The sequence below is a fragment of the Odocoileus virginianus genome, chromosome 20 (assembly GCF_023699985.2).
Source record: "Odocoileus virginianus isolate 20LAN1187 ecotype Illinois chromosome 20, Ovbor_1.2, whole genome shotgun sequence".
Lineage (NCBI taxonomy): Eukaryota > Metazoa > Chordata > Mammalia > Artiodactyla > Cervidae > Odocoileus > Odocoileus virginianus.
In genome coordinates this window covers 52,711,676-52,738,636 of record NC_069693.1, presented here as the reverse complement: position 1 = coordinate 52,738,636, position 26,961 = coordinate 52,711,676, and the positions used below count along the sequence as shown (strand labels likewise).

The window sequence follows — 26,961 nt, the reverse complement described above, 5'->3', positions numbered from 1 at the left end:
TGATCAGGGCATATTCAAGGCATTCCATTCTGATACCTTTGGAACTGTTCCCCATGTGGCTATTTTTAGCTACCTCACTATAGTAAAGGGCAATCAGCTGAGTCATTAAATACAGAGTACTGCCAATCTCTATATGATAAGAGAGAGCAAAGTCTTTAAATACAGCAAGGATAAAATGTATATACATCAGAGGTGCTGTAGAGAGGTAGATAATTCCCAGTGGTTTTTAAATTCCAAATCAAGTCACCTTTCAGAAAGCCGGTGAGAACCTTTATTCAATATTGGATATCAGATTTTCTGTGCTCAGAATCACCTCTCTTTGAGTCCTTATTCGAGAAGAAACATGAGGTTTTTTTGCATGAACAGTGCAGCATCAGTGTTCCTGAGATAACATGAAAGGATAAAGCAGCTTTTTTGTACAGTGCAAAGTGGTCTTACCGGAAATCTGCTGCCAGTTGCATCCTCTGAGACCAACCTTCACTAGAGAAGTCAAGTGAAGCCGGGGACAGCAGCAAACAAGCACTCTTCTCATCACCTGGCTTTTGGGATGAGAGGAATTTTAGTCGGGCCAGAGTAATCACTAGGGTTTCTTCTCTCAGAAATCTTTTATTCCTTGTCCTTTGGCTTTATCAGATACCAAACCATTTTTTCCTATCTTTAGCACAATTGGCCAGTATGAACTTCTGAAATAGGCAAGCATCAAGGAATTGTAGATTATTTGAGGTAGAAAGGGCTCAGAAACATCTAACCCAACCTCCTCATTTTACAGATGAGGAGACTATAGCCTAGAGAGTCCAGAGCTTCTCCAATATTACCCATTTCCATTCATCCAATAAATATTTGCAAAATGCTATGCATTTGTCAATGAGTCCCCACATCATGCTGGGTTGTAAGAGTAACACAAAATTTTAAGATGGAAAAAGGGGTGACTTCTAAGTCATCTAAGCTATTAAGTGACATGATGAACGTCATTAAAAGATGTTTGCTCCTTGGAAGAAAAGCTATGACAAACCTAGACAGCATATTAAAAAGTAGAGACATTACTTTGCTGACAAAGGTCTGTATAGTCAAAGCTATGGTTTTTCCAGCAGTTATGTATGGATGTGAGAGTTGGACTATAAAGAAAGCTGAGCATGGAAGAATTGATGCTTTTGCACTGTGGTATTGGAGAAGATTCTTGAGAGTCCCTTGGACTGCAAGGAGATCAAACCAATCAATTCTAAAGGAAATCAATCCTGAATATTCATTGGAAGGACTGATGCTGAAGCTGAAGCTCCAATACTTTGGCCACCTGATGCGAAAAACTGACTCATTAGAAAAGACCCTGATGCTGGGAAAGATTGAAGGTGGGAGGAGAAGGGAACAACAGAGGACTAGATGATTGGAGCATCACCGACTCAATGGACATGAGTTTGAGCAAGCTCCAGGAGATGGTGATGGACAGGGAAGCCTGGCGTGCTGCAGTCCATGAAGTCACAAAGATTTGGACACAACTAAGCAACTGAACAACAACAACAACAGTGAACTTCAACTTGGATCTTAAGACTCTGACTCCAGTGTCCTCTACAACACGTGCTGGCTTACAACTCACAAGCCAAGATTTTAACATTTTCTACTGTTAAAGCAGAAGGACCTGACAATACAGCCAGTTAAATCACTTTGCCAAGGCAAATCTTAACATTTCCTCTGCTTACCATGGTCCATAGTCTTAGGCTTTGGGTGTCAACATTCTTGTTATGCTCTCAACTCTTGGCTGTGAGCCTATTTAGATGGGTTCTTACTGAAATTCCATTTCATTACATGCAGAAATGAAATAAAGGAGCACAGAGGGCATTCTTGGGGGAAAAGATAAAAATCAAAGAATGCAGTAGATGTTGGGTCAGGGGAAATGGATAGTGTGTATGAGGCCTCATCAGAGACTTCAGACCCATCAAATCCCCACAGAACTAGTCAGACGCCCACTGCAAATCCATCAGACCCCCATAGGACTGGTCATCTACTGTGTGTACAAGGTCCACAGTGATGTTTCTACATGTCTACTCACATGTTTGTCCTGACAACAAAGTACATGCTCATGAACAGGTTTTCAGCACTCCTTGTGACATGATCCCTGCATCCTCCCCTAACACCCTGATGTGCTGCTCTGCCAGCTTCATGCGTGCACACCAGCTCTCCATCCTCACCCTCTCTGAACTTCCCTTTCACCTCCAGACCCCTGCACGAGCTATTCCTGCAGCCAATGAAACATTTCTACCTTCTCATTCCAGCTCAGAAGGAACTCTCTCCGAGTAGCCTTGCCCATGTCCCCAGCCCTGGAATAAATGCATATAGTTTGGGCCTCCTGTTCTCTCCATCTCACAGCCCTTATCACACTGTAATGGAAGAGTCTATTTAATTGTGTCCATTTACCAGCTTACTGGTGTACCCAGTGTCAGGCTCAATGTCTTACACACAATACATGCACAGTAACTATATAAAAAAATAAAGAATCTATCTGCAGTGCATGAGACCCTGGTTCAATTCCTGGGTTGGGAAGATCTCCTGAAGAAGGGATAGGCTACCCACTCCAGTATTCTTGAGCTTCCCTGGTGGATAAGACAATAAAGCATCCGCCTTCAATGGAGGAGACCTGGGTTCAATCCCTGGGTTGGGAAGACCCCCTGGAGGAGGGAATGGCAACCCACTCCAGGATTCTTGCCTGGAGAATCCTCATGGACAGAGGAGCCTGGTGGGCTACAGTCCAGGGGGTCTGAAAGAGTTGGATATGACTGAGTGACTAAGCACAATTATATCAAATGAATGGATGGGATGGATGAAAGTATAAATATATAAATGGATGAATAATGCTAGGACTTGGTCTATAAGCAATCACACCAAAGCTGCTTCCACTGAAGGCAACAAAGAATGACTATAGAGTTTAGACCTGTCTTTCCAAGTGATGTTTTTTCGGAGAGTTCATGGGGTCAGCCCAACGCAGCAGTCTCTGTCAAGAAGACCACCCAGGCGACATAGGGAAAACATGTCTGCCACAAATACATGACAGGCTCTCGAAGAATCTAGCTTGCCCTAAAGAATCATCAGTCAACAAAGGAGGCAACTCTGAAAGCAAACACACAATGCGCTCTGTGCTACAGAACTTATTCCTCGTTGATACCAGAATGGAATCTGAGATAGACAGAGGTTTAATGAACAAAGACTCGGGAAGAGGCAGCCTGTCCATGGGCAAAATGAAATCACTCTCGATTACCTCCAATGGACAGCAGTTATGAGCTCCTCTACACAATTTAAAGGTAATCTTGTAATTTAAAAAGGGGGGGGAAATGCCAATCGAACCTAATGGCAAGTGACACTTTGGCTCAGCTGTGATTAGAATCAAGCAGCTTTCTCCTGGCATGGCAGTGGCAGTGGCGTCCCTGGGTTCATAGAGGGTTAATTCTGTGATCCTTGGGGATGCCTTAATGGCCCTGGTTATCCAAACCTCGATTCAGAGCAGAGGCTGCAGATTATGTTTCCCTGCACATCCACAGACATATTAGGACATGAAGTGGAAATGACAGGAGGAGAATATCTCCTTTCTCCTCGGAAATGCCCCAGGAGAGTTCTCCACTGTGACCTCCTCAGACCCTGGCTTTACATTAGAGTTATTGTCCTGAGAGGAGATTCAGTTAGAGCCTCTGATTCATTTCTTATAGTGCTCTCTTGTTTATTCTCGGTGGCAGCTAACTTGTAAAATTTTATTATGATTTTTTTTTCTTGGTTTGTGTCATGGAGGGGATAAAAAAAAAAAAAAAGCAATGATTCTATCATCAGTCCTAAATGCAGTTGGATAAATCCACACCAAGGCCGTGTGTTCACAGAGGAAGCACCATAACAGGTTGTTCTGCTCCCGATGTATATTCTCTGGGTTTCGATTTTGTGTTTCTAACAGCCCAGAAGACTGAGGGGGAGAGGCTTGTGGGTCCCACTGGGATATTGGTCACACTAATGTGGATTTCTAATTTCACCTTCTCACCAGACAGGTCTTAGGGTGATCCTTCTCAAGCACCATGTGATCGACCGCCCCTACCACTGACTAGTGATTCACCAAGATTACCACCGCTCACCCTAACTCCCACCTTGAGCACTTCCCAGATTCCGCTGCACCCGCTGCAAGCCCCACACCAGTGGCACTAAAATAGACAGAGCATCCATTGCAGGCCCACAGCTTCACAACTGCTGTGCTTGTTTATGTAGTTCCCTCTCTGAGAACACCCTGCATTTTCTCCCTCTATGTTTTTTTCCCCTAACAGCTACTCATGTGTCCAGAATGAACCCCCCAGACACCACCTCCACCAAGCTGATCCAAAACACTCTACTGAACTTCCATCAGCCTCCTGAAATAGTCCACTGATTTCCTTCATCCCTTGTCAGACTACACTCTACCCCATTTTTCAGACCAGGCTCTGTCCACCCTTACAGTTCCAGGGCACAGCACGGTCATGGGCACATGGGGTGTATCCAGCACAGCCACACTGGACTTTTCATGTTTTAGCCTAGAAGTCATTACCACCAGAAGTGATCTCAGTCTTCAAAGCCTGGTGGCCATTCCTTCTTTTTGCCTGAACAGCAAAATTTCTTTAAAATTTCTCACTTACGTATGTCGTCTCTTCTCTCTCTTGATCACAAGCTTCTCCTGGGCAGAAAGTACGTTTTCTTGGTTGATGGGCCGTGCATTGCACCTGAAACAAAATAGGTGCAGAATAAATAAATGAATGAAAGAAGTATGGGGAGAAAGGCTGCCATTGATTAAGCACTTGACAGATCTTAAGAGCGCCTCTGGCGACTCGCACTAGATCTTTGGAAACCATGATCCCACAAGGATTTCTTCTAAAACAGGAACAGATGGGAGAGAAGCCCTTCCCAGTAGGAGTATTCTACCCCTGCCCTGCACCTTCTGTAAAGCCCAGAATAACATACTGTCATAACGTGATGACAGATGAAAGCTGCAAAATTAAATTCAAGCTCATCTTGCAATTTTGTGTTTAGCCTTCTGCTGCCAACCTAGGAGGCGCTTATAAAACAGCTTGAGGATTTACCACTAATACCTTCCCTAAGACAGCACTGTCTTTTGGCAGGCAGGGCTCCACCAAATTGCTGTTTTGGTGTTGGGCGTGTTGAGGGGATAGGGAAGGGGCAGAGAAAACTAATGGGATCACTCTTCAGCAGGGAGTTCACCTTAGCTGGGTCGGCACAATGGTTTTTGAGTCTTATGATGGCTCCAAATAAAATGGGCCCAGTCTATATGATTGTATTGTCTTGGTTTGGGGTTTGTTGTAATACAGGTTTCATTCTCTCCTCTGCACTTGACTGCATGCATCCCTCTAGCCTGAAGAGCAGGTAGATTCTACTGTCTTTCCCTCCAGCCTCTGGAGATTACAGGTTTACATTCGATTTCAAGGCAGAAAACTACATTACCAAAGTCAGTATTAGAGTGAATTGGAGTTAGCTTTGACAAATTCTCTCAAATTTGCTGCAAGTTTCTAGCTAAGCCATAATTCTGAGGAACCATCTTAATGGATGGGCTGTGTGACTCGGGTAGGAATCAAGTTGAACTCTTTTAAGGGTGGCAATGAGCTTTACTTTAATGTGGTTGAGAGAGAAATGGATATGACATGATGAAAGACAGGGCTTTGGAATCAGTTTGATTTGAACCTATAATTTACACTTCCGCAAGTTTTTCTCAAGTAGACTTTTTATTGAAACATAATATATAAGAGCAATATGCAAATTATAACTGCACAGCTAGATGAAGTTACACAAACTGAACACCCCCTATAACTAGCACCCAGATAAATGAACATTACAAGAAACACAGAAGCTCTCTTTCATATCCTCTTAATCACTACCAAACTCCAAGGTAATGATTACCCTGACTTCTATTAATTTTGCTTGCTTTTGAATAATACAGTGTGGAACCATACAGTATAATCTCTTTTCCACATGACTTCTTTTATTCAAGGTAATATTTGTGAGCTCTATCCCTGCTTGTATGTAGCTCCCATTCATTCTCAGTACTATGTAGTATTCCATTGTGTTAATATACCACAATTTATTTATCTATCCCATCATTGATGATGTTGGGTTGTTTCCAGTTTGGGGCTATTACTATGAATGTGTCTTTTGAATGTGTCTCTATGAACATGTCTTTTGGTGAGCATATGTGTGCAGCATTTCTGGAAAAGTAATTAGGAATGGACCTGCTGGTCACAGAGTATTTCATATTTTGCTTTAGACTGGGCTTCCCTGGTAGCTCAGCTGGTAAAGAATCTGCCTGCAATGCAGGAGACCCTGGGTTGATTCCTGGGTCAGGAAGATCCTTTGAAGAAGGGAATGGCTACCCACCCCTGTGTTCTGGAATGCAGAATTCCATGGACTGAGGAGACTGGGAGGCTACAGTCCATAGGGTCACACAGTCGGACACGACTGAGAGACTTTTCACTTCACTTCATACTAAAATTCACTTTTCCAGTTTCTGGTTGAGTGAACTTAATGCAAGTCAGTTAAGATTTCTGAGCCTGTTTCTCCAGTAGTAAATGGGGAATTTTTACATTGCAGAGTTGTTTTAATGATAAGATCAAGCAGTATAAACTATTTGGTATAGATTGGACATTTACGTGATATTCTTCCCAAAGATGTTTAGTGTTCAGTAAATAATTCACGTGCTCCCCTATCTTTCTGGCCTTTGTTGCAGGCTGGTTGGAACTCTGTGATGTGAGTGCTGGCCAGTGGGGTGTGAACGGAAATGGGGTGTGCTGCTCCTGGGCCCTCAAGCCACGTTCCAGCCCTCTTGCTCTGCTAGAGAAGCAAGTGCTTGAGAGGTGGTATCATACAAGGATAGAGCTCCCCAGCGTCCCCAGGTGTCAGTGTGGAGCTGAGACCACCACGCAGTACTGGACATGTGATCTGATCAGGACCACATGTCAAGTCACTGCTCCTTCTGGGGTACATTGTTGTCGCCACGCATCATAGACAGATAAACCCAGTGCTCAACTGATGGGACATGGGCTTCACCCCAGTGAAACCATTAGAATTCCCCCTTGAAGTGTTAGATATACGACTCAGACTCAACACAGACAGTACTTGTGACTTCATTTTTGAATGGCAAGGAAATCTTTTCTTGCTGGGACTAAAGAGAAAACATTGAAAGTGATCTTTTGCTGGAATATGGTAATTGTTAACTGAAGATTCTCTTCTCTGTTGAGAAACCAGATTGTAATTCCAAAACTGTGTCTGATGTACCCCAAACATAGCATCGCCTTCACAAAGAGAAGGCCCTTGGTGATTATTAGCTTAAAAAAATAAAATCCCCTCCCACCAGGTTCAAAGCCAGCCTCATTCTTTTGTTCCTATAAAGACTTTCTTTCTTCGTGTTCCCTGGTGTCTACATGGCCTATGAGCTTTCTCCTAATGACTAAACTCCTAAAAATACTACAAAGAATGCTTAATAAGGCTTTTGTGTTTTTCTGGTTGCTATAGAGACTGTTTAGTGTAGGATTTTAAGTACGTGTAAATATGTATTTTGGACAGTGTTTAAAAACACGTATAATTTACCCAGCCATAACAGCTACTTCAGAGTGTTGCAGTTCAGGGCAGGAAGGCATACGTAAAGCATTTTATAGTGTGTTATTTATAGTTATTTACTTAATAGCCTACAACAGTTTCTTCCATTGTGCAAAGGAAATAGGCATTTACCCTATTTTAACAATGAATATCATTTATGCTATTGTAGCAACCGATAGTTTTGGGTCCCAAGCAGGCAAGCGAATATGCAATTGGGATATAATGTTGAGGCAGGAACAGAAACCACATTAACAGAGTTACTAGGCAAACAAAGGTCCCCCCGATGGAGCCTTGAGCTCATTAGGGAAGCTGTTGACTGAGCTTCTCTGGCAAGATAGGAACTCCCTGTAAAGAGGCCACTCTCTGCTTTGAAGTTACCCCTAGGGATGCACCCAAGGGTGAAATAACACCAATAGTAACAGGAACAGCAATCAATGGTTACTGAGCAAACTTGCCTTGGCCACAGGCACACGCGCGATCTCAAGTAATCCTCACAACACGGCGACTCCATGAGATGGGTACTGTTAGTACCTTTGTGTGTCAGGTAGGGAAACTGAGGCAGGGGGGCCACACAGCTTGATCGAAGTTAGCACAAAACTGGTAGGGTGGGACTCAGAGTGGAGTCCAGGTCTGTCCCAGTCCAAAGCCGAGCTTTTCAGTGTTCCACCAGGGAGCTCATGAGCCACATGGGGGTAGTTCTTTCTGAGCAGCAAAGCCCTGACCTGTAGCACACGGGCATGTGCGCACACACACACACACACACACATTCCAAACACCCAGAGTTTTTAGCAATGGCCAACTCTACTAGCCAAAGATTAAGATGTGACCAGGTCCCTCATACATGTCAGCTCTGAAACACAGGGTCAGGTGATGGACTCACTACCCCTTTGCTCAGATGCGGAAGCTGACTCTCGGGTCCTACCCATCCAACATCACATAACTTGTTCACAACAGAACCAACACTCAGTACCAGATCAGGCATACCTCAAAACACCATGTCATTCTTTGAAAGCACAGATACATGTAATGCAATGTTTCTCAACAATGTGACCATATGTCTTCTAGGGGACATTTAGGACTCCAGGAGACACTTTTGGTGGTCACAGTTGTGGAGAATGCTACTGGTATCTAGCAGGTGGAAGCCAGGGATGGTGCTAGACATCCTACAATATACATAACAGTCTCTCAAAACAAAGAATCATTTGGCCCCAAATGTCAACAGGGCCAAGGCTGAGAAACCCTGATTTAACATAAATATAGTCCAAGATGGACTGAGTGATATTAATTCAGCTGAAGTTAAATGGATTAATTGTGTAATATTGGTTGTTCATTTATCAGTTTTAGTTAAAAAATGAATTTTAAGACTCAGGCTTTCAAAACTTTGAATAGTCAACTTGTCATGTGTGCCATGTTGATCTAGAAAGATACCTAAAATGTTCTTATGCACAAACACATGTTCAGTAATTCTTGTGATTAGAATGCACCTTTTAATATCCAAGATGATATATGTGGTTAGAGATTCTGATCGCATCAAGACACAGAGAGAACCAAGAAAATGCTTAGTGACACAGTAAGTTTGAGGAAGGAAAAATTGTTTTTCTCATTTACTGCAATATTCATCTTTCTGATTATAATAGCTAGCCCATAGTCAAAGCTCAGTCTCTTTTTGTTGACTATGGAATACATATTCCTGGTCATTCTATAACTGAGTCAGTGACTGCCTCCCAACAAGAACCAGAATGGCTCCTGGTGAATCCATCAAACTTATATCTCTTCTCTTCCATCTCCTCTTTTTATTCCTCATGATTATATGCTCACGGACTCAGTTCAGGATGCAAGCAAGTATCTACTGTGTACACAGGCCTACTGGGACCTCTCCTGGAATCACTGCCAGGCTGGTACTCACTCTAGTCATCATCTTGACTCCTGACTCTAAAAAATGTACATTGCTTTTGCAAAATACATTTAAGCTTCATAAGGACAGGACCTTTCTCTTCCTCTTTCAGCAATGTGTCCTTGGAGGTGTCCTGTCCTAGGACAGTGTCTGGTATATAGGAAATGTTCACTAAAAATTTGTTGACTAGTTGAACACATTCTATGATCCTTCATAGGATATTCATATTCTATGATGATGAAAAAACCTTAGGAAACAGGAATACATTTCAAGGTGATGCGACTGCTGAGAAAATGTAAACATTAGAACGAAGTCAGTTTTGGACAAGTGCTGGGCGATACACACAGGGACGAGCCATATCCACAGCAAGGAGGCTGGAAAGGTGTCACAGGAGAGGGAGGGGTCCACGGGCGTCCTCGGAGTAGAGACACCGACAGCTTCTCTGTTGGCTAAACGCCTGGCATCCAGCATGGGACCTCTAATGCCAGCACCACTTACTGGCATCACAGGGGCTTGACTGTGATCTGAAACGCGAGTGTGTTCACTGTTTCAGCTATTAATACTTTGTCCTCTGCTAGACCCAACCTGCTCTCCTCCATGATGAGCTGTTGGAGATGTGGGTGTAGATTCCCTGGAGTCCTTCCCCCTAGGGGATCCTGGACTTTAGGACTAACCCTTTAGATATAAAAATGAAAAGAACTCTCCTTTATGGGGCCCTTTGCATGTGTCAGGTCTTGAGCTAAGCAGTTTATAACTATTATATCACAATCTTAATCTTAATTAAAACCCCACAAGGAGGGTGCAGCTCTTTCCCTTTTGCAGTTGAGGAAACTGAGAAGCAGATAGTTTGCATAATGGCTAATTGCTTTGGGCTTTTTAAAAATGCATTCTAAGGAAGGTGCCAAGTTTCTGGGTGGGAACTCAAGCTAAGGGACCGGTAATGATCTTAAATTTCAATGTTAGTCCTTCGTGTCATCACTGGCCTAGCTCCAGCTCCAATTGTGCAGCTTTGCTGGGATTTTCAAGTAAGGAAGAAGGAAGGTGTTGAAAGATTTAAGGAAAACTAAGCCAGAAGAGCTGTAATAGGAAGGAGCTAACAGTATCGATCACTGAGTCCAAGAGGATTTAAGGAACTCTAGTGTAACATTCTGGAGAAGGCAATGGCAACCCACTCCAGTCCTCTTGCCTGGAGATTCCCATGGACGGAGGAGCCTGGTAGGCTATAGTCCACGGGGTTGCTAAGAATCAGACATGACTGAGAGACTTCACTTTCACTTTTCATTTTCATGCATTGGAGAAGGAAATGGCAACCCACTCCAGTATTCTTGCCTGGAGAATCCCAGGGACAGAGCAGCCTGTTGGGCTGCCGTCTATGGGGTCGCACAGAGTCGGACACAACTTAGGTAACTTAGCAGCAGCAGCAGTGTAACATTCAGCTAGAATCAAGATCTAGCCAGTCTGGCCCATGGGCAGGATACGGGGACCAGTAGAGTCATCCGTGAAAATAGTGCCAGCACTTCTCCAGAATTGGTTTCAGTCTAATGTTGATATTTTCTAAGCAGTCTGAATCACCTTGAATTTTACCCTGTTTCCTAAGGTTTTTTTCATCAGGATGAGATTTATTCAAATGTAGGAGAGAGCTTCGGGTCACATGGTCCAGCCCTGGATATCCAGGCTGTCTTGAATTTGGTTTGGGGTCAAGACTACAGCCCATGGGATGGGTGCAAGTCCAGGCTCCATTCACAGCATGAACCTGGAAGACTATCAGGTAAATCTTCATGTAAACACATCCATGGAAAAGTGGGGGATGGGGGGTGGGAACAGGAGGCATTTGTTTGACAAATACTCATCGAGATTTGTCTATGTTCCTGGCACTGCAGATAGAGTTATGGGCAAGAAAGAGGCACTGTCTTCACCGAGTTTATAGGCCAGACAGACGAGATATAGGTCAGCCTCTGCTCAGCTCTGCTGCAATATTCACCAGTGGAGAAAGTGCTGCCAATCTTCTAGAATCTTCCTTCTCAAAATGTGGTTCAGACAGCAGCATCAGCACCTCCTGGGGGCTTATTAGAAAAGCAGGATCCCAAGCCTCACCCTGGACCTCCTGAATCATTTTGGCAAGATCCCAGAGGACCCGTGTGCTCATTAAAGTCTGAGAAGTGGTGGTTGGCAAGCCTTCCTTCCAGAGTGGGGTCTTTGGTGATTCCACGGGGCATGCAGGGTCTGTCACTTCCTGCTACAGATGTCCTCAGAGATATGAAGGTTACACCAGAATCAGCAGAGATCAGGCAAAGGGGAAGCAAAGTGTATTCTCAAGAGCTCCTGGAAATAATTACCGTTCTCTTAATAATGAATGAATAGGCTGCAGTCCCAGAACACATTGAGAACAAAGCAAAACATGTCAATATAAAATCCAGCAAATAAAACAATCAATTTAAAATAGATTTCTCTAAATGGTTTGCCTGCTTGGGCTAAGTGCCCCGCCCCTTGACTCGAATAGCACGCTGGGCTTAGTTCTGCCTCAGCCATTATTTTTGATCTTGAAATTTTCTGTTTCTGGGTCTGCCTCCCATTCTAGACTGTAAGTTTGAGGACCCTCTTGGCTGAAAAGATTTTTTAAAAGGGTTCTGGCAAGAAGTAAAGGATTAGAGGCAGTGGTAAAAGACTAACAAAACAATTTTCCATGTGAAATATTTTCAGCAGATGAATAACTCATAGAGTTCTAAATTCCTCCCTAAGTATGAATTGAAAGGTCCACCCCCCACGCCTTAGCTGCCCAACCACCCCCATATAAAGTAGATTCTCAGGGCCTCGCATCAGCAGTTGGTATTTGCCAGCCCAGTGACTGGAATCTGTTCTCTACTAAGACTTACTGAATGTTCACTAAAGACAACAGATGATACTCAGGTATCTCTGCCCTTCAGCGATGCTTTTCCACACTGACTCTGGGCTTACTTCGGCAGACAGAACAGAAGTAAACCCAATATAAGCAGAAGCTTAAAGGGCCACTTCCATCTGTCCTCTCCCATTGCTGCGTCTTTAGCTTGAGAACCAGTCTGGACTTGCCTGCTGGAAGATGAGAAGCAAAGTCCAGAACATGGAGAACTGAGTCCAGATCAGCAAAGCCACACCGGACTTCCGAGAGATAGGTGAACTCTACCAAGCTCAGCTCAACCCACTAGAACCACCTACCCATCTGCAAATTCAGAGCTAAAAACATGTGCATCCCTTTGAATCACTGGGTTTTCAGTTCTCTGTTACACAGCAAAGGCTAATTGCTATAAGGCACCGAGTAGAAATAGTTTCCACTCAGAGAACATTTAATTCCTTTCACACATAAATCATCTTTGCATTTGAACGCCCTGCTCATGCCTACTGGGCTTTAGGTATGGTTCAGGAAAAAACAAACAAAAACCAACAACCTATTGAAACAGATGCTGTCTTCAAGCACAGTCACATTTTGGGGACACCCGGAAAGTCACTTAGCAACTACACTGAATCAAGAAATGATCTCCAGGAAGATTTTTAGAGTCAGTCTTGTTTCTTACTATCAATGGAAGATAACTGTGTGAATTAAAGTCTGGGGTGGATATGAGGAGTAGAAAACAAATTATACTTATTTAAATAATTAAAAGTAAGAGTTAATTAAAGATGCATTTGATATCAGGACTCTTTCTAGTTGTAAAGGATGGAAGTCAGACTCAAAACAAGCCCAAAATAAGGCCCGTGTTGGCCCCCGGATGGAGAAGTCATTCTCAGAAGGCTGTTGAGATACATGGATCCCAGGGCTCCAGTGTTGTCTGTTCCCATGTTTCCAATCAGCACACATCTCCTTCAAGCATATGAGGGAGATGCCACAAGCAGGCCTGGCTCGTCTCATCCATATAATGTGGAGGTCCTGAGAAAGAGTAGTTTCTCCTAACAGTTCTGGTTCACAGATATCAAGGGAGGCCTCTGATTGGCCTGACTTGGCCCAATCACAACTGAACAAATCACGAAGGGCCGATAGGTGTTGTGCTCTGATTGGCCAGGCCTGGTCATGGAGCCAACCAGGAAGGTAAGCCCTTCCTGAGCCACATGAACTGGGGGAGGATTGGTCTCCCAAGTAGGAGTTCTGGGTGAATTACACAGCTCTGTTCCTGACCAGCTGTGTGACTTTCTAAAATTTATATGACTTCTCAGAGCAATTGTTTTCTCAGCTATTCAAGTCTTAGCAAAGATTACAGAGTCTACCTTGGGGGTAGTTGCTGCAAGGAATCTGGAAGGCTCTATAGAGAAGCAAGTTCTAATTCTGCTATGACTGCTGCTACTATCATCACTCTTGCTGCTACTAGAGTTGTTAGAATTAATAATAACGTATCATGTGGGGCTCACATTGGGAAATAATCAAAGAAACTGTGAATGCCAAGAGTCTCTTTCAACGCCTTTGAACCCAGCTGAGGGGCCCTAGGTCAGAGAACCTAGCTGCGTCCTCCCGAATTCATTTTGAGTCCCTCTGTGTGAATGTGCATGACTCTGATTTCTGACCTCCTTTGTCCCTGACTGCCTCTCCCCGGTCCCTCTATTAAGCTGTCTGTTGTTTATCCATCATCTCCTGGTTTCCGGTTCTGCCCCATTTCCCCAGGTCCCCTGCCCAGCTCCGCCTCCTCTCCCTCTCTCACCTATACTCCCTAGGGGTCTTGAAACTCCTGTGATAGACCCCCCACCCCCCAGCTTGCTTCCACCATGCCAGCAGGGCTGGCCTGTGCTTCCTTTTCCCTGTCACAAACAGCTGTGTCCTGTCTTGACAGCTTAAACAAACAGATTTTAAAAGGGAGCTCGTGCCAACCCCTGGCTGCTCGAGCCAGCGTTGCCGGCTGATCCCCTGCAAGAGTGAGGCTTCGCCCAGCTTGCAAACCTGAGGTCTCTGTGTGGGCACAAAGGCCCGGGAGGGGGCCCCGGGCAGCTGTCAGCTGGCCAGCGGGCTCCTCCAGCACCCGGACACCTGAGGAGCAGCAATGCTAAGGCAGGCACCCTGCTATTTGTTAGCAGTGGGCCATCGGGGAGTTTCCACGCTTGGCTTTGATGAAACTGAAAAGGTTGAATCATTAAATGTTTGGAGAATGTGAAGCTGGCACCCAGCCCTGTGCTTTCTGTAATATCAATTATTCCCGGAGAGCGCTGCCGCTTGCTGGGCGGGGAGGTGCTCAGAGAGAGGGCGGGATGCCCCGCTCACCTCTGAGCTGCAGGAGTGACCCCGCAGGGGAGAGGGACCGTGTGGGCGGTCTGCAGAAAGACTCCGAGGGCAGGGGAGGGGCCCCCCAGCCTGGAGCGGGTGCGGCGGGGAGAGAGCAGGTAACCCCATAATTGCCATCCACGGCTCCTCTGTGACCGATCAGACGACACCCAGGAAGCACTGATTATGTGGATGGAGCTGGCGTATGAATGCCCGGCTGAGGCTCGCACCTCTGGGAGGAAGGCCTGGTTACTAGTCTCGTCCCAGAAAATGCCATCCCCTTGCACACCCTCAGTTTCTGTGTACATGTCTCCCTACTGTGGTCAGACTTGTTTGAATTCCAGAATTCTCCCTCTGACCATGTTTTTGTTGTCTCCTCTGTGATGCTTCAAAGGGGCTTGGACTCAGCATGCCTAAAATCACACTCAAGTCCCCTGCCTCACCACGCACGTGGTCCCACCCTCTCTCAGGAAACGGTCCCACCCCTGTGGATCCCTCTCACAGTCCATCAGGTCACCTCCCAGCCAGGCCTCCAGCACATCCTGTCACCTCTTTGCCATGGTCACCCCCCGACTATGACGCCACGGCCTCTCAGGTGGCCGTCACCCAGAGAAAGATGGCAGCGCCTCACTGGTCTCCGTGTAGTCAGAACGATCCTTCCCAGCGAGATGCAAACCTGATCTAGGCACTCCCTGCCTGCTCAGAACCCTTCAGTTACTCTGAGGCCAATGACGCAGAAACCTTCACAAAGTCCTGCTCTGCGTGCTCTGGACTCCCCTCTCCTCTCTGCTCCGGACACCAACACTCCCTCAGCTCCCTGAAAATGCCAGGCTCTCATTTGCCCCTGTTACCCTTTGCATATAGAACTCTGTTCCATGCTCTCACTCTCTGCCATTGCATCCTGCAGCCGCAATTTGTGTCATACGATGTTTGCAAAAGTAATACAAGATCATTCCATTTCAGGCCACAAACTAATGCCTCTTTTTTATAGCTGCATAGTATTCCATTCTGTGGCTGTGCCATAATTTATATAAACCATTCACAAAGCCATATAATCGATCTTTCTTTCATTTTTTCCTCCTTCCTTTCTCTCTCCCTCTCTTTCATGTTTTACTGTTTTGAACAATATTGTAGCAAATAATAATGTACATGTGGCACTGGGAGCAAGTGTAGCTAAAGGGTATAATCCTAGTAGAAGGAAAGCTGAGTCTAAATGATTGCACAATTGCAATTTGAATAGATGTTGCTAAATTGCCCTCCTTGGGCATTTCAAGTGACACTCTCACTCACAAGAGTCTGTTCTCCACAAGCCAAAACATTACTTTTTTTGTCACTCTGGGAGGTGAAATATGGATTCTACTAGATATTTTCAAATGAAAGACCTAATAATTACCCAGTGTGATGCTTGTCCTAATGACATACAAGCAGCACACTAGGGACATAAGTGAAGCTGCTCACATCCAGAGACAACTGGATCCAGATACCCAGAGGCCTCGGGCATCAATGTCTCAGCAACCTGTGCAGGGTACTAGTTAGGAAACTACAGTTTTGAGGGGGAAAATGATCCACTTTTATCAATTAAAAATGAGTCATACGTCCAAAGGCATGTTTGGGTGCAGGTGAATTAACTGGAATGACAAGGGCACACAGAAGATTGAAAAAAAAAAGAGAAGACTGGAAAGGACACTTAGGTCTGAATTATAAAGAAAAATGCCCCCCAACACGGTGTGAGTGCAACCTAATACTTAACTGCTTTAACAAGCCGAGGAGTTGAGATGGGCTCAGATGGGGGGGTTGGAAGGTCAGAGTGACTGAGACCATGGACTCGGGACTCAGTCCTGGCACAAACCTCACCTCTAGCACTAGATGAGGAGTCTCACAGGAGTTACTTGACCTTGTGAGATGATAACAATTCCATAGGGTCGTTGGGAGGACAAAATTAGATAAGCGATGCAGAGTGCAGAGCATTGCGCCTGGCGCCCTTAAAGGCATTTATTATTCCCCCACAATAATGATGGTCGTTACTATTTTCTGGCACTCAACAGTGTGAGGCACACGGGCCGTGGGTCAGATGACAGGGCGTCTTCCTGGGGACTGGCTTCACTGGCTGCCCTAGTGGGCAATTGTCTCAGTTTCCTCACCCATCAGTTGGGGACGACATGTAACTCGCATGACCTTTATAAGGATGGGCTGAGATCTGGTAAGTTCTATAGCAGTGAGCACATATGAGACTCCTCAGTAAGTAGCGGAATCATTTCAAACCTCAGCCTCTAGCAGAGAGCAAGACTTAAGGGGAAGGCTTGTTGGGTTCTGTGAGAGGTTTTGGTTTGCTGTGAGAAGTGGATTTGCTCTCTCCAGCAGCTTGGACACAGGTGCACCCCACCACCACCCCCTGCAGCCAGAAGATCAGCAGTTCCTTCCCATCTGGCAGGGCGATGCCCCGGGCCCTGGGAAACCTGCAGCTCTGGGCCCAGACCTTCCCATCCCACTCCAGGAGTCAAGGCTCTAATTCACTCTGAAAGGGCTTCAGCACCAGCCCGTGAGGTCCTTAAATGTTTTATGAGCTCCCTGAAATGCTCAGATAATTAAAAACGCTTTCTTAATTTAATAGCTTGGCTTAATGAAACCAGGACTTTATGTTTTATTTGGAAAGGGGTGAACATCCCAGTCACACTTATTAATATTTTTAAGAGTGTGCCCAATTGTGTCCAGGGATGGAAGGGAAATCATTGCTTCAAGGGGGGAAATGGGCTTTTCTGAGCCTGTGACAAGTCTTGGGCTTATTAGAGCTCATTACATCCAGGAAGCCTGAAAACCTAAATTAGCAATCATCGCATGTGACGTGGCAGGCTATTATTAAGGAGGCCACTCGTTATAGAAATGTGGAATTATCAATTAAAAAAATAGTTTGCCCAGGCCCCAAAGGTCCAGTAGGATTACCTGTGCCATCCAGGCAGTCATTTCAAAGGCTAACGTGGCAAGAAGACCCCTCTGAGAGCAACCTCTTCTGTCAAGTCAAATAAGCATGACCCTCCTAGGAGAAAAATGCCACGATGCAAACAGGTCGAATGCAAACCCAAATGGTGTGGGCAGAGGGAGGTATCAACACCAGCCAAGGAAGCTAGAGGATAGTGGTCACGTGGTGTCCAGGAAGGGGGATTCCTCAGAGGGGTCTGCTTGCTTCTGTCCAGGGTGGGCTGCCTGGAGCAACGGGATGAGCTCAGACTTCAAGGTCAGCGGTGGTGCATGGGAACCCGCACGGCTCAGGGGAGCAGACTGTGCGTGTCTCTTCCCAACCCCACGGTCCATGGCATCGGGGTGGTGGCTTGACATCAGCCATGGTAGGAGTATTTGTATCATGCAGGCAGGCAAACTGCAAATCGGTGCTTTATCTTTTCTTCAGAGGGCCGGTTGTTAAACATTAACCAGCACCACACTGGAGGGAGGCAAATCCTGGCTGGCCCATCGTGATGATGACCATGGGAAATTTATTAACTTTCCTCAATAGTTTCCCTATTAAAAATGGAGACAAAATACCTTCCATTTAATGTGGCTTTAGTTTTTTTCCTCTAAGGTACTTATCACTGCCTGACATGACAATAAATCTGTATCTGTGTGTGTTGCTGTCATCGTGCTCTTGTCATGATGTCTTTCTCCATCAAGCGCCTTTGTTCATCCAAAAATGTTTCTCAAGCACCTACTATGTTCCAGGTACTGGGATGCAGCAGTGAACAAGGTCGTCAAAAATCTCTGCTCTCGTGGAATATACAAAAAGTAAGCAAGTGTGTAAAGGGTGTGTACCCCAGATGGTGCTAAGCACTGAAGGGAAAAATAGAGTAAAGAGGGGAAGAGGACAAGGTAAGATAAGAAGCAGTCACTGCAGTTTTAACTGGGGTGCCACGAGAGCAGCACTGAGAAGGTGACATATGGGAAAAGAACTACAAGAGGCAAGGAGATGAACCAGGTGGCCATGCGGAGAAGAGCATGCCAGGCAAAAGGAAGAAAGGCAAATAGGCAGGACTGTGCCTTGAGAGAGTGAGAACCACATGGGGGCACTGGGCCAGGAGGGGAGGAGGGAAGAGGGCAAGGCCAGCGGGAGATAGGAAGGGCAATAGTGATCAGATGTCACAGGGCATCATCCAACCAGCAGAACCTCCTGCAAGGACGGAAAAACGTTCTACGTCAATGCTGCCCATGATGGTAGCCTCTGATCACGCATGCCTGCAGGCTAGAAGGATGGCTAGTCCAACTGAGGGATCTGCACTATCATGTTTTAATTTTATTTAATAGCAGATAATTTTAACTTAAAAATCCCACATGAGGCAAGCGGCTGGAGCTGGCGACAGCTCAGCTACAAGCCACTGTAAGTGACTCTGGCTTTTGCTCTGCATGAGATTAAGAGCCAGCGGGGACACTGAGTGAGGCAGGGGGCGATCTGCCTGGGCTCCTACGGGCTCACTGTGGCCTGCTCCGTGGGGAGGACCTGGGAGGAAGCCGCCGGCACCACCCGCAGGCCTGACACACGGCCCCATGGCGGAAAGGACTGTATTTTGCTCTCTCCTCTAGACCCGGCTCCTAGAACATTGACTAGAACACAGGAGATATTTAATAATTTCTAGGGGGGTTGAATTAAGAAAATATGCTCATGACTGGCTCACTCAGTGAAGCTCTTTCTGCTTTGTCTCAATTTTATGGCTTAGCAATGACATGCAGGCCAGCTTCCCTGGGGGGTTACGTAGATAAGAATTTTGCTGAGAATAAATACCATTCAATACAATCAATATATCTCAAAGTTTATTCTGCAGGCCTAAGTTTCATGGACTGTTAATGAGTGCCAAATATTAAAAGAGAGACAGATAAAAAGTTCCACGAAGAAAAAAAAATTGGGGAAATGCTGGTAGAAGCAAAATAAAAATGCCTTTACTGCAGTATCAATGCCTTTAATGTACTAATATAAATTGTGCAGCTCCAACAGGGGACAAACACGCAGGATGTATTTTCCACCTGTTTTGACAATAGAGCCCCTCGTCTTGCCTTAGTTGAGCATCTGGCCCAGGGGCTGCTCAACAGAGCACTCCTTAGGAAATACCGTGTTCGACTGCTGAGTGAGGGAAAGAGGAGGCTGGGCGCAGGCTGCCACCCCCAGCCCTTCTCTGACACTTCACCCTGCTGTGTCTTCTCTAGGATTCGACAGTGTCTCCAGCGATCGCCTTCCTTTATGTGTTGACCTGCTTATGTGACCATACCTTAGGCTAGGGGGAATCCCGTGGGAGTGGAGGGGTCCTAGCTGTCCTGTTCCCAGATGGACTTCAGGGCCTACACAGTGGAAGATGCCAACAAACAGCATTCACTGAAAGACGGAGCTGGGACCAGTGATGACTGAGTCCCTAGAATTCTGTGGAGTGACCCTGATCCAGGCTCTGAGGGTACAAAGGAGAATCCGACACAGCTTCTGCCTTCAAGTGTCTCGCTAGGAATCCAAGATTAACTGTACATGCTTGAGAAGCAAACTGGTGAGAAAGGAAAGAACTTGACAACTAGTGATCCCAGGTAAACGCTATGGAAACCGAGTCCCTGGGATCACCCCGGGTTGGATGGGTCAGGGGGGGTCTTTGGAAGAGGTGCAACTTGGGTCAACCTCAGCAGTGAGGGTCAGAACGCCACAGAGAGGCTGGGGAAGGCATGTCAAGCACAACAAATGGTTTGCCCAGCACCGAGCAGGACATGCATGAGGAACGAGGACAGAGGCCGGTCTTCTTGGGTGGTAGACGGCAAGCTCCCAGTCTCACCCACTGTGCCCAGCTGTGTGCACACAGTGTGTGGTCAGAAGGCATGACCAAAAGGACGGCAATGCAAAGAGTTAATGCTAGTTGAGAGCAGGTGCTGAGCATTTTGCCAGGATCGCCTATCTCATTTAACTCTCCCTAACCTAAGGGGTGGATATGAGGGCACTTCTACTGATGCGGAAGAAGAGCTCTGACAAACCTAGACTGCATGTTAAAAAGCAGAGATGTCACTCTGCTGACAAAGGTCCATATAGTTAAAGCTATGGTTTCTCTAGTAGTCCTCTACAGATGTAAGAGTTGGACCGTAAAGAAGGCTGAGCGCCAAAGACCTGACGCCTTTAAATTGTGGTCCTGGAGAAGACTCTTGAGAGTCCCTTGGACAGCAAGGAGATTAAATCAGTCCATCCTAAAGGAAATCAGTCCTCAATATTCATCGGAAGGACTGATGCTGAAGTTGAAGCTCCAATACTTTGGCCACCTGATGCAAAGAGCTGACTCATTGGAAAAGACCCTGATGCTGAGAAAGACTGAAGAGCAGAGGAGAAGTGGGTGACAGAGGATGAGAGGTTGGATGGCATCGCCGATTCAAAAGGACGTGAATTTGAGCAAACTCTGGAAGATAGAGAGGGACAGGGAAGCCTGGCATGCTACAGTCCATGGGGTCACAGAGTCGGACATGACTGAGTGACTGAACCACAGGAGCGTTGATGAGGAAGCTGAGTCTGGACAAGCAGTGGGAGAGCCTTAACCGCCAGGTGGTACTGCCTCCTCAAATAATTAGATAAGCCGAGCAGAGGTCCACGCTTCAACAAAGATTACAGTGCAGCAGACAGACGCCGAGAGCTTCTCAGGGGTGGGATCGCAGGGGTGGAAAGACTTGTACTTGCTGGAGATGGGCATGGGAGGGCTCAGGAAAGTTTCCACAAAGAAGGTGACATTTTAGCAACGTTTTGAAGAAAGGATGTCACCACTTGGCAACAAAGGCTGGAAGGACGGGCATCACGGGCAGGAGGCCCAGCGTGGGAGGAGGTGGGGAAGCCGGACCCAGTGTGTGTGTCAACATCACAGGCAAAGGCCGGTCTCTCCCAGTTCACGTTTGAGTGAGTGTTTGAATATTCAAATCTGCGTGTAAAACAGCGATGACTGCCAGACCTCTCAGGAGTCATAAAAAAAAATTATTTCTTTAGAATGTTCTGGCAACAAAAAGCCAATTAAAACCCCAGGAGTCCATCACTGAGCATACAAAAACCAAATCCTTCTGAGGCCATATCTCCTCTCCTCTGGTTCTTTCTCTTCATTGATTGTATTTAATTGGAAGAAATGGCCATAGCTAAAGCGGCTATGAGAGCATAGACCTCACTTAAAACGGGCCCCTAATAATTATTGACTGTCCCTTCTATAATAAGCCATACAATTTATCGCTACCAGCTTCGTTTCCTGGGCCTCGTATCAATACCACTCACACGCGGTGGTAGGAGGGGAATAAGTGTCAAGCAGGGAGCACAGACTTGTTTAACACTTCATCCCTTAAAGTCACTCTCTTCGAGGGGTGTTAGCCGCAATCGGGAGCCCGTACAGCCCCTAGTTGGGAGAAAACTGGCAGAGGACAGAGGAAGGAGGTGAAGGTTTGGTGTCAGGCTAAGTTGTCTTTGGTTACTGCTTTTTCCATGTAGTAACAGTCTCTGACTCTGTTTCTCTATCTCTAAAATACGAGTACTGTCTTCCAGGGTTGCTGAATAAATCAAAATTAACATGTATGTAAAGAACGTGACTCAAGGCTGAGCTTAGTAAGGGTTTGATATATGCTTGCTTCCCATTTTCTGTCATACGTGGGATAGGATCACCATAGGTCCCTGTTGAGGGCCTAGTCCATGTTCAGCTCTGGGATGGTGGATGATGGAAGATACAGAGGATGGAAAAGATGTGTCTTTGGCAATGGGGTGCTTGGAGTCTAGCTGAGGGCACAAGTTGCCCAGACGTGAAAGAACTAGGGAGAGGACAATTTCCATTCATAGCTGACTTCTGAGTGCTAAAGGAGGTCAGAGGTTGCATGATGGAAGGCTTCCATGAGGAAGTGAGACTTACAGAATCACTAGGATTTGAGGTGCTAGATAATTAGGGAGGGAAAATATCATGAGAGAAGATCCCAGGTTGAGATGGTCTTCAGGTGATTAAGAAAACTTAACTATGAAACCTACTGATATTCAAGTTTTAGTCTTCAACTGGCTAACAGAGTGGGCTCTGGAAAATTCTAGGAAGGCCCAAGATTTGAAACCAGAAATTTATGACTCCTCAGACGTCCAAATGGTGTTTTGCTGGTGTTTGATACTCCCTTGATTGCTGATGTATTTGCTTGGTTCTCTGAGATGCTGCAATTAACCTTTGCATCTTCACTTGAACATTAGTCATTTTAATGAAGCAAAACCTAAGGATGCTCCCCGTCATCATTTCAAAGCGATGCTCCAGCCAACACTGGGGAAAGCAAAAGTTGCCCCCTGGCTACTAATCATTTCAGTGTTTCCTAATTTCCCCAAAGACCTGCCTGTATTTAGAAAAACTATGCTTTGATTTAATGACAGAATACACGTGGAAACTGCTCAGATCATATGTTTGTTCTATTTTTTGTCCTAGACACTGCACAGTAAGTGTGCCATGTGCTCAGTTGTGACCAAGACTTTGCAACTCCTCTGTCCATGAAATATTCCAGGCAAGAATACTGGCATGGGTTGCAATTTCCTCCTCCAGGGGATCTTCCCAACCCAGGGATCGAACCCATGTCTCCTGTGTCTCCTCCTTTCATAGCTTTGCATAACTTCACGAAGAATGCATGTTGGAAGAGAGAAGTCATCAAGAGCTCCTATGGTTTTGGTTTTACTGAAAGTGATGCTTAGTGAGAAATTTCTCTGGGAAGATAAGACAAAGAGACCAATTTACATGGGAAACAGGCAGTAAAACACCATTAAGTTACAACTGGTTTTTGCAGAATGGCTGCCAGGTCAAAACAAGAATAGTTACCTGCTGTTTTACCCTCTGGGGTCTTTGCACAGACCATGCCAGCTAAGTCTAGGTCTTATTCTCTTATTTTTGAGTTTCTTTTAACAGGACCTTAACCCGTAACTCACTCTTATGCCCTGCTCTTTGAAACCAACCCAACTGTAGCCCCAACATACATTCTTGTGACCATGACACTTATCACCACTGCCTACCCTGCCCTCCCCTATTTTCCACAAATGTAATCAGTTCTGTGACGTCACTGTCCTCTAGGTCTTGAATTATCAGTTCATTTCATAAAACTCAAATACATTCTCTATACCACATGTTCTGGACGTAAGGGCCCATCCATGACTTTATTTAGTTCACGTGTTTATCTAGGACAGTGCTGGGTTTTCACTGCTGCGTGGGCCTTTCTCTAGTTGTGGTGAGTGGGGGCTACTCTGGAGCGGTCCATGGGCTTCTCATCGCAGCGGCCTCTCATGCCGTGGAGGTGGGGCGCAGCTCTAGGGCATGCGGGCTTCAGTGGTGGCGGCCCGCGGGCTCTAGAGCACACGCTCAATAGTTGCGGTGCACCGGCTTAGTTGCTCTGAGGTATATGGGATCTTCCCAAACTGGAGATCAAATCTGTGTCTTCTGCATTGGCAGGTGAATTCTTTACCACTGAGCCACCAGGGAAGACTTTTTTTTAATAACTTACTGAGCAGCTAGTATATACCAGCCACTCTCCTGGAGAAGCAAAGGTATACAGACAAGGTTCCTGACTTCAAGAAGCTTAGTTTATTCAATCACAAGATATATCCTCCATACCCTCCATCCACTCAAGGGAGAATAGGTTTCATCATTAAATGACTTGAAAACAGAGTTGAATCCCCTCACCCTCCATATCCACTGTGGTATCTCAGGACAACAGGTTTTCCCTTTTTTTTTTTTTAACTTTCCCACCTGGCCAAGTCCCAGTTAGTCAGTCACCCTTTAGGAAAGAACTCAAAGACTTCCTTTTTCTTCCTAGTACTGATCAACTTGGATAACTGGGATTACCATGCTGGGTTAGTAAAGTCCCAGCCCAAACAAACAAAATTAACACTTTTTTTTAGACCATAAAACTATTTCATTAGTAAACTCATGAATTGTTTCTGTTTTTGAAATACCAGGACAGACTTTACAAACTCTAGAAGTTCTTTCACAGGACTCTAGAAGTATTTAGATGGCGGAGATGCAACCACAGCCTGGAACAAGACTAGAAATCCTGAGAAACTGTCATCTATGTGTCAGGCACTTTTCTTGTCTCAGCTCTGCCACCTGCTGTGTGACCTTAGGAAGGTCATGGGCTCTCTCCAGGTCTCAGTTTCCCCTTCCTTCAAGGGTGGATTATACGGACTTAGAGGATACAATGAGATAATGAGGAAGCCTCTTACTGAAGTTCCTGGTGCATTTTTTGAAACATGGTCCTGCCCAGAAAGGGGAAGGTAGCTGTTACTGTTTTTCAGATTCCCTTTAGTGCGCCCTCTTTTCGACTTTCTTACTGCAGAACAACCCATGGCGTTTCAGAGTCTGGAGCACTAGATTTTAAGGATGAAACTGAATAGGATGGCTTGGCCAGGAGAGGGAAGAATTAATGCAGGTGAGCTGGCTGGTTTCCATAAACCACATAGAATTTAATTGGAAGCAGTGTTTTCTATGGCTGGGAGACAAAAGAACGGAGGCAGTTCATTACATGGATGTGTCGGTCCTGATTTGGTGAGATTGAGAACCGGAGACAGGACCAGCAAGACAGCATCCACTACTTAGGCGTGAGTAAATCAATTAGTTGTTGATGAAGGCTCCTGAGGAATCTACACTGCGCCAAGCTCATGTAGGATTATCGGTTGAGGTAGGGCCACTAAGGTGAGTTTGGAGTGTTTGTCCCAGTAAAATGTGATATTCCAAATCTCTCTTGGGCTCACACTGAGAGAAAAGATGAAATAAAAATGCCAACTTTTTTATACTCCACCAACCCAGGTTTGTGGGAGCTGTGGGGGGAAAAAGCTAGTGTCTTCGTTGGTTGGTTTATTCCAAGTCTCCTGGCTCCGTCGTAGACGGAATTTACGGTTGGTTCTAAGAAGTGATGAAACCCCATCCATTCTGATTTTCACTCTCACATTATTGTAGCATCTCACTGGTCTCCTCCAGCCTTCCCCCGCCTCTCCCCACCGCACATTCTCTTCCTCCCTGGGGGAGATCTGCAGCCACTGGGCCACTGTTGTAACACTCCACGTTTGACTGTTTTGCATCGTCTCATGGCCTGTGAACTGCCTGGGTTAGAAGCTGCGGGCAACACTGGTGAATAGCTTATGTAAAGAGCAAAGACATGACAAAACCCCTTCTTCACATGCTGTTTGTTGGAACTCTAGGCCACGAACTTTGTGCGATTCTAAAATGGGCATATGACGCAGTGACGTGTCAATATGCACACATGCTTGTTATCACTGTGGATCTCCTGGGGTGATCCAGTCCACTGAGAATGAAGAGTTCTGCCTCCTGCTTGGCTTGCTATTCAATTTCCAGGCAGCATCCCTTCAAAATTGTAAGAGCTGGCTTTAATTTCATTTTGTGGCAACATACCTCTAGTACATTAAGTATCTTTGAAAGAAAGTGAAAGTCGCTCAGTTATGTCCAACTCCTTGTGATTCCATGGAATTCTCCAGGCCAGAACATTGGACTGGGTAGTGGTTCCCTTCTCTAGGAGATCTTCCCAACCCAGGGATTGAACCCAGGTCTCCGGTCTTGCAGGTGGATTCTTTACCAGCTGAGCCACCAGGGAAGCATAGTCTTATTAGTCTATTAAAACTGTAACATGTACCTAATTGTACCCACATCTGTGTCATTAGGAATCACTGCTTGCAAGTTACCCAACAGGTCTAAGGACACAGAAGTCTTTTCTTAAGCCATACATCTTCAGAGCAGACATGTATTATATCTATATAATGAAGCAGTTGTCTGACTAGCTATGTAACAACTCAGGTGTTTTTAAATAAGTATAAAAAATGTAGCATGGAAACTTAATTCTGCTCCTGAAGCAGGTTGATAAATCTAGCCAAACATCTTTATTTTTTTACAGTACATTAAGGGAACATTTTTATTTAGTAGAGCCATAGATCTTCACATTATTGGGAAGTGTGTTCTTATATTGCATTTTTGTCTTCAGAATTGCCTTAGGAAGACATCCTTTCACTGGGAGTCCTATTGATGTTATTCTGGGGGAAGAAACTCAGCTCAAACTTGATTTGAATTAATTGGACACTCCAGAACTGTGTCTTTATACCCCTCAACACCAAAGTCTTTGTCTGCAGAGGAGTTTTGCTTTTAAAAGCATGGGCAAGGGTTTTTTGGATTTTTTTTTTAAACTGGATGATGAATACATGGTTTGTCAAACTATCCTCTCAACTTTTTGTGTACTTTGAAATTTTCCTGAATAACTAGTCCTTTAAAAGGAA

At 45.4% G+C, this 26,961-nt stretch overlaps 1 long non-coding RNA gene across 1 annotated transcript in view; it reads right to left on the bottom strand.

Moving 5' to 3' along the window:
- LOC139029954 (uncharacterized) overlaps positions 1–26,961 on the bottom strand; it is a 267,587-nt gene that overhangs the window by 8,988 nt on the left and 231,638 nt on the right. Inside the window, exons 3-4 of the long non-coding RNA XR_011482300.1 lie at positions 4,635–4,718; positions 439–539 (exon numbers count right to left, since the gene is read on the bottom strand). This is a non-coding gene — a long non-coding RNA (uncharacterized lncRNA). The remainder of the gene's footprint in view (positions 1–438; positions 540–4,634; positions 4,719–26,961) is intronic.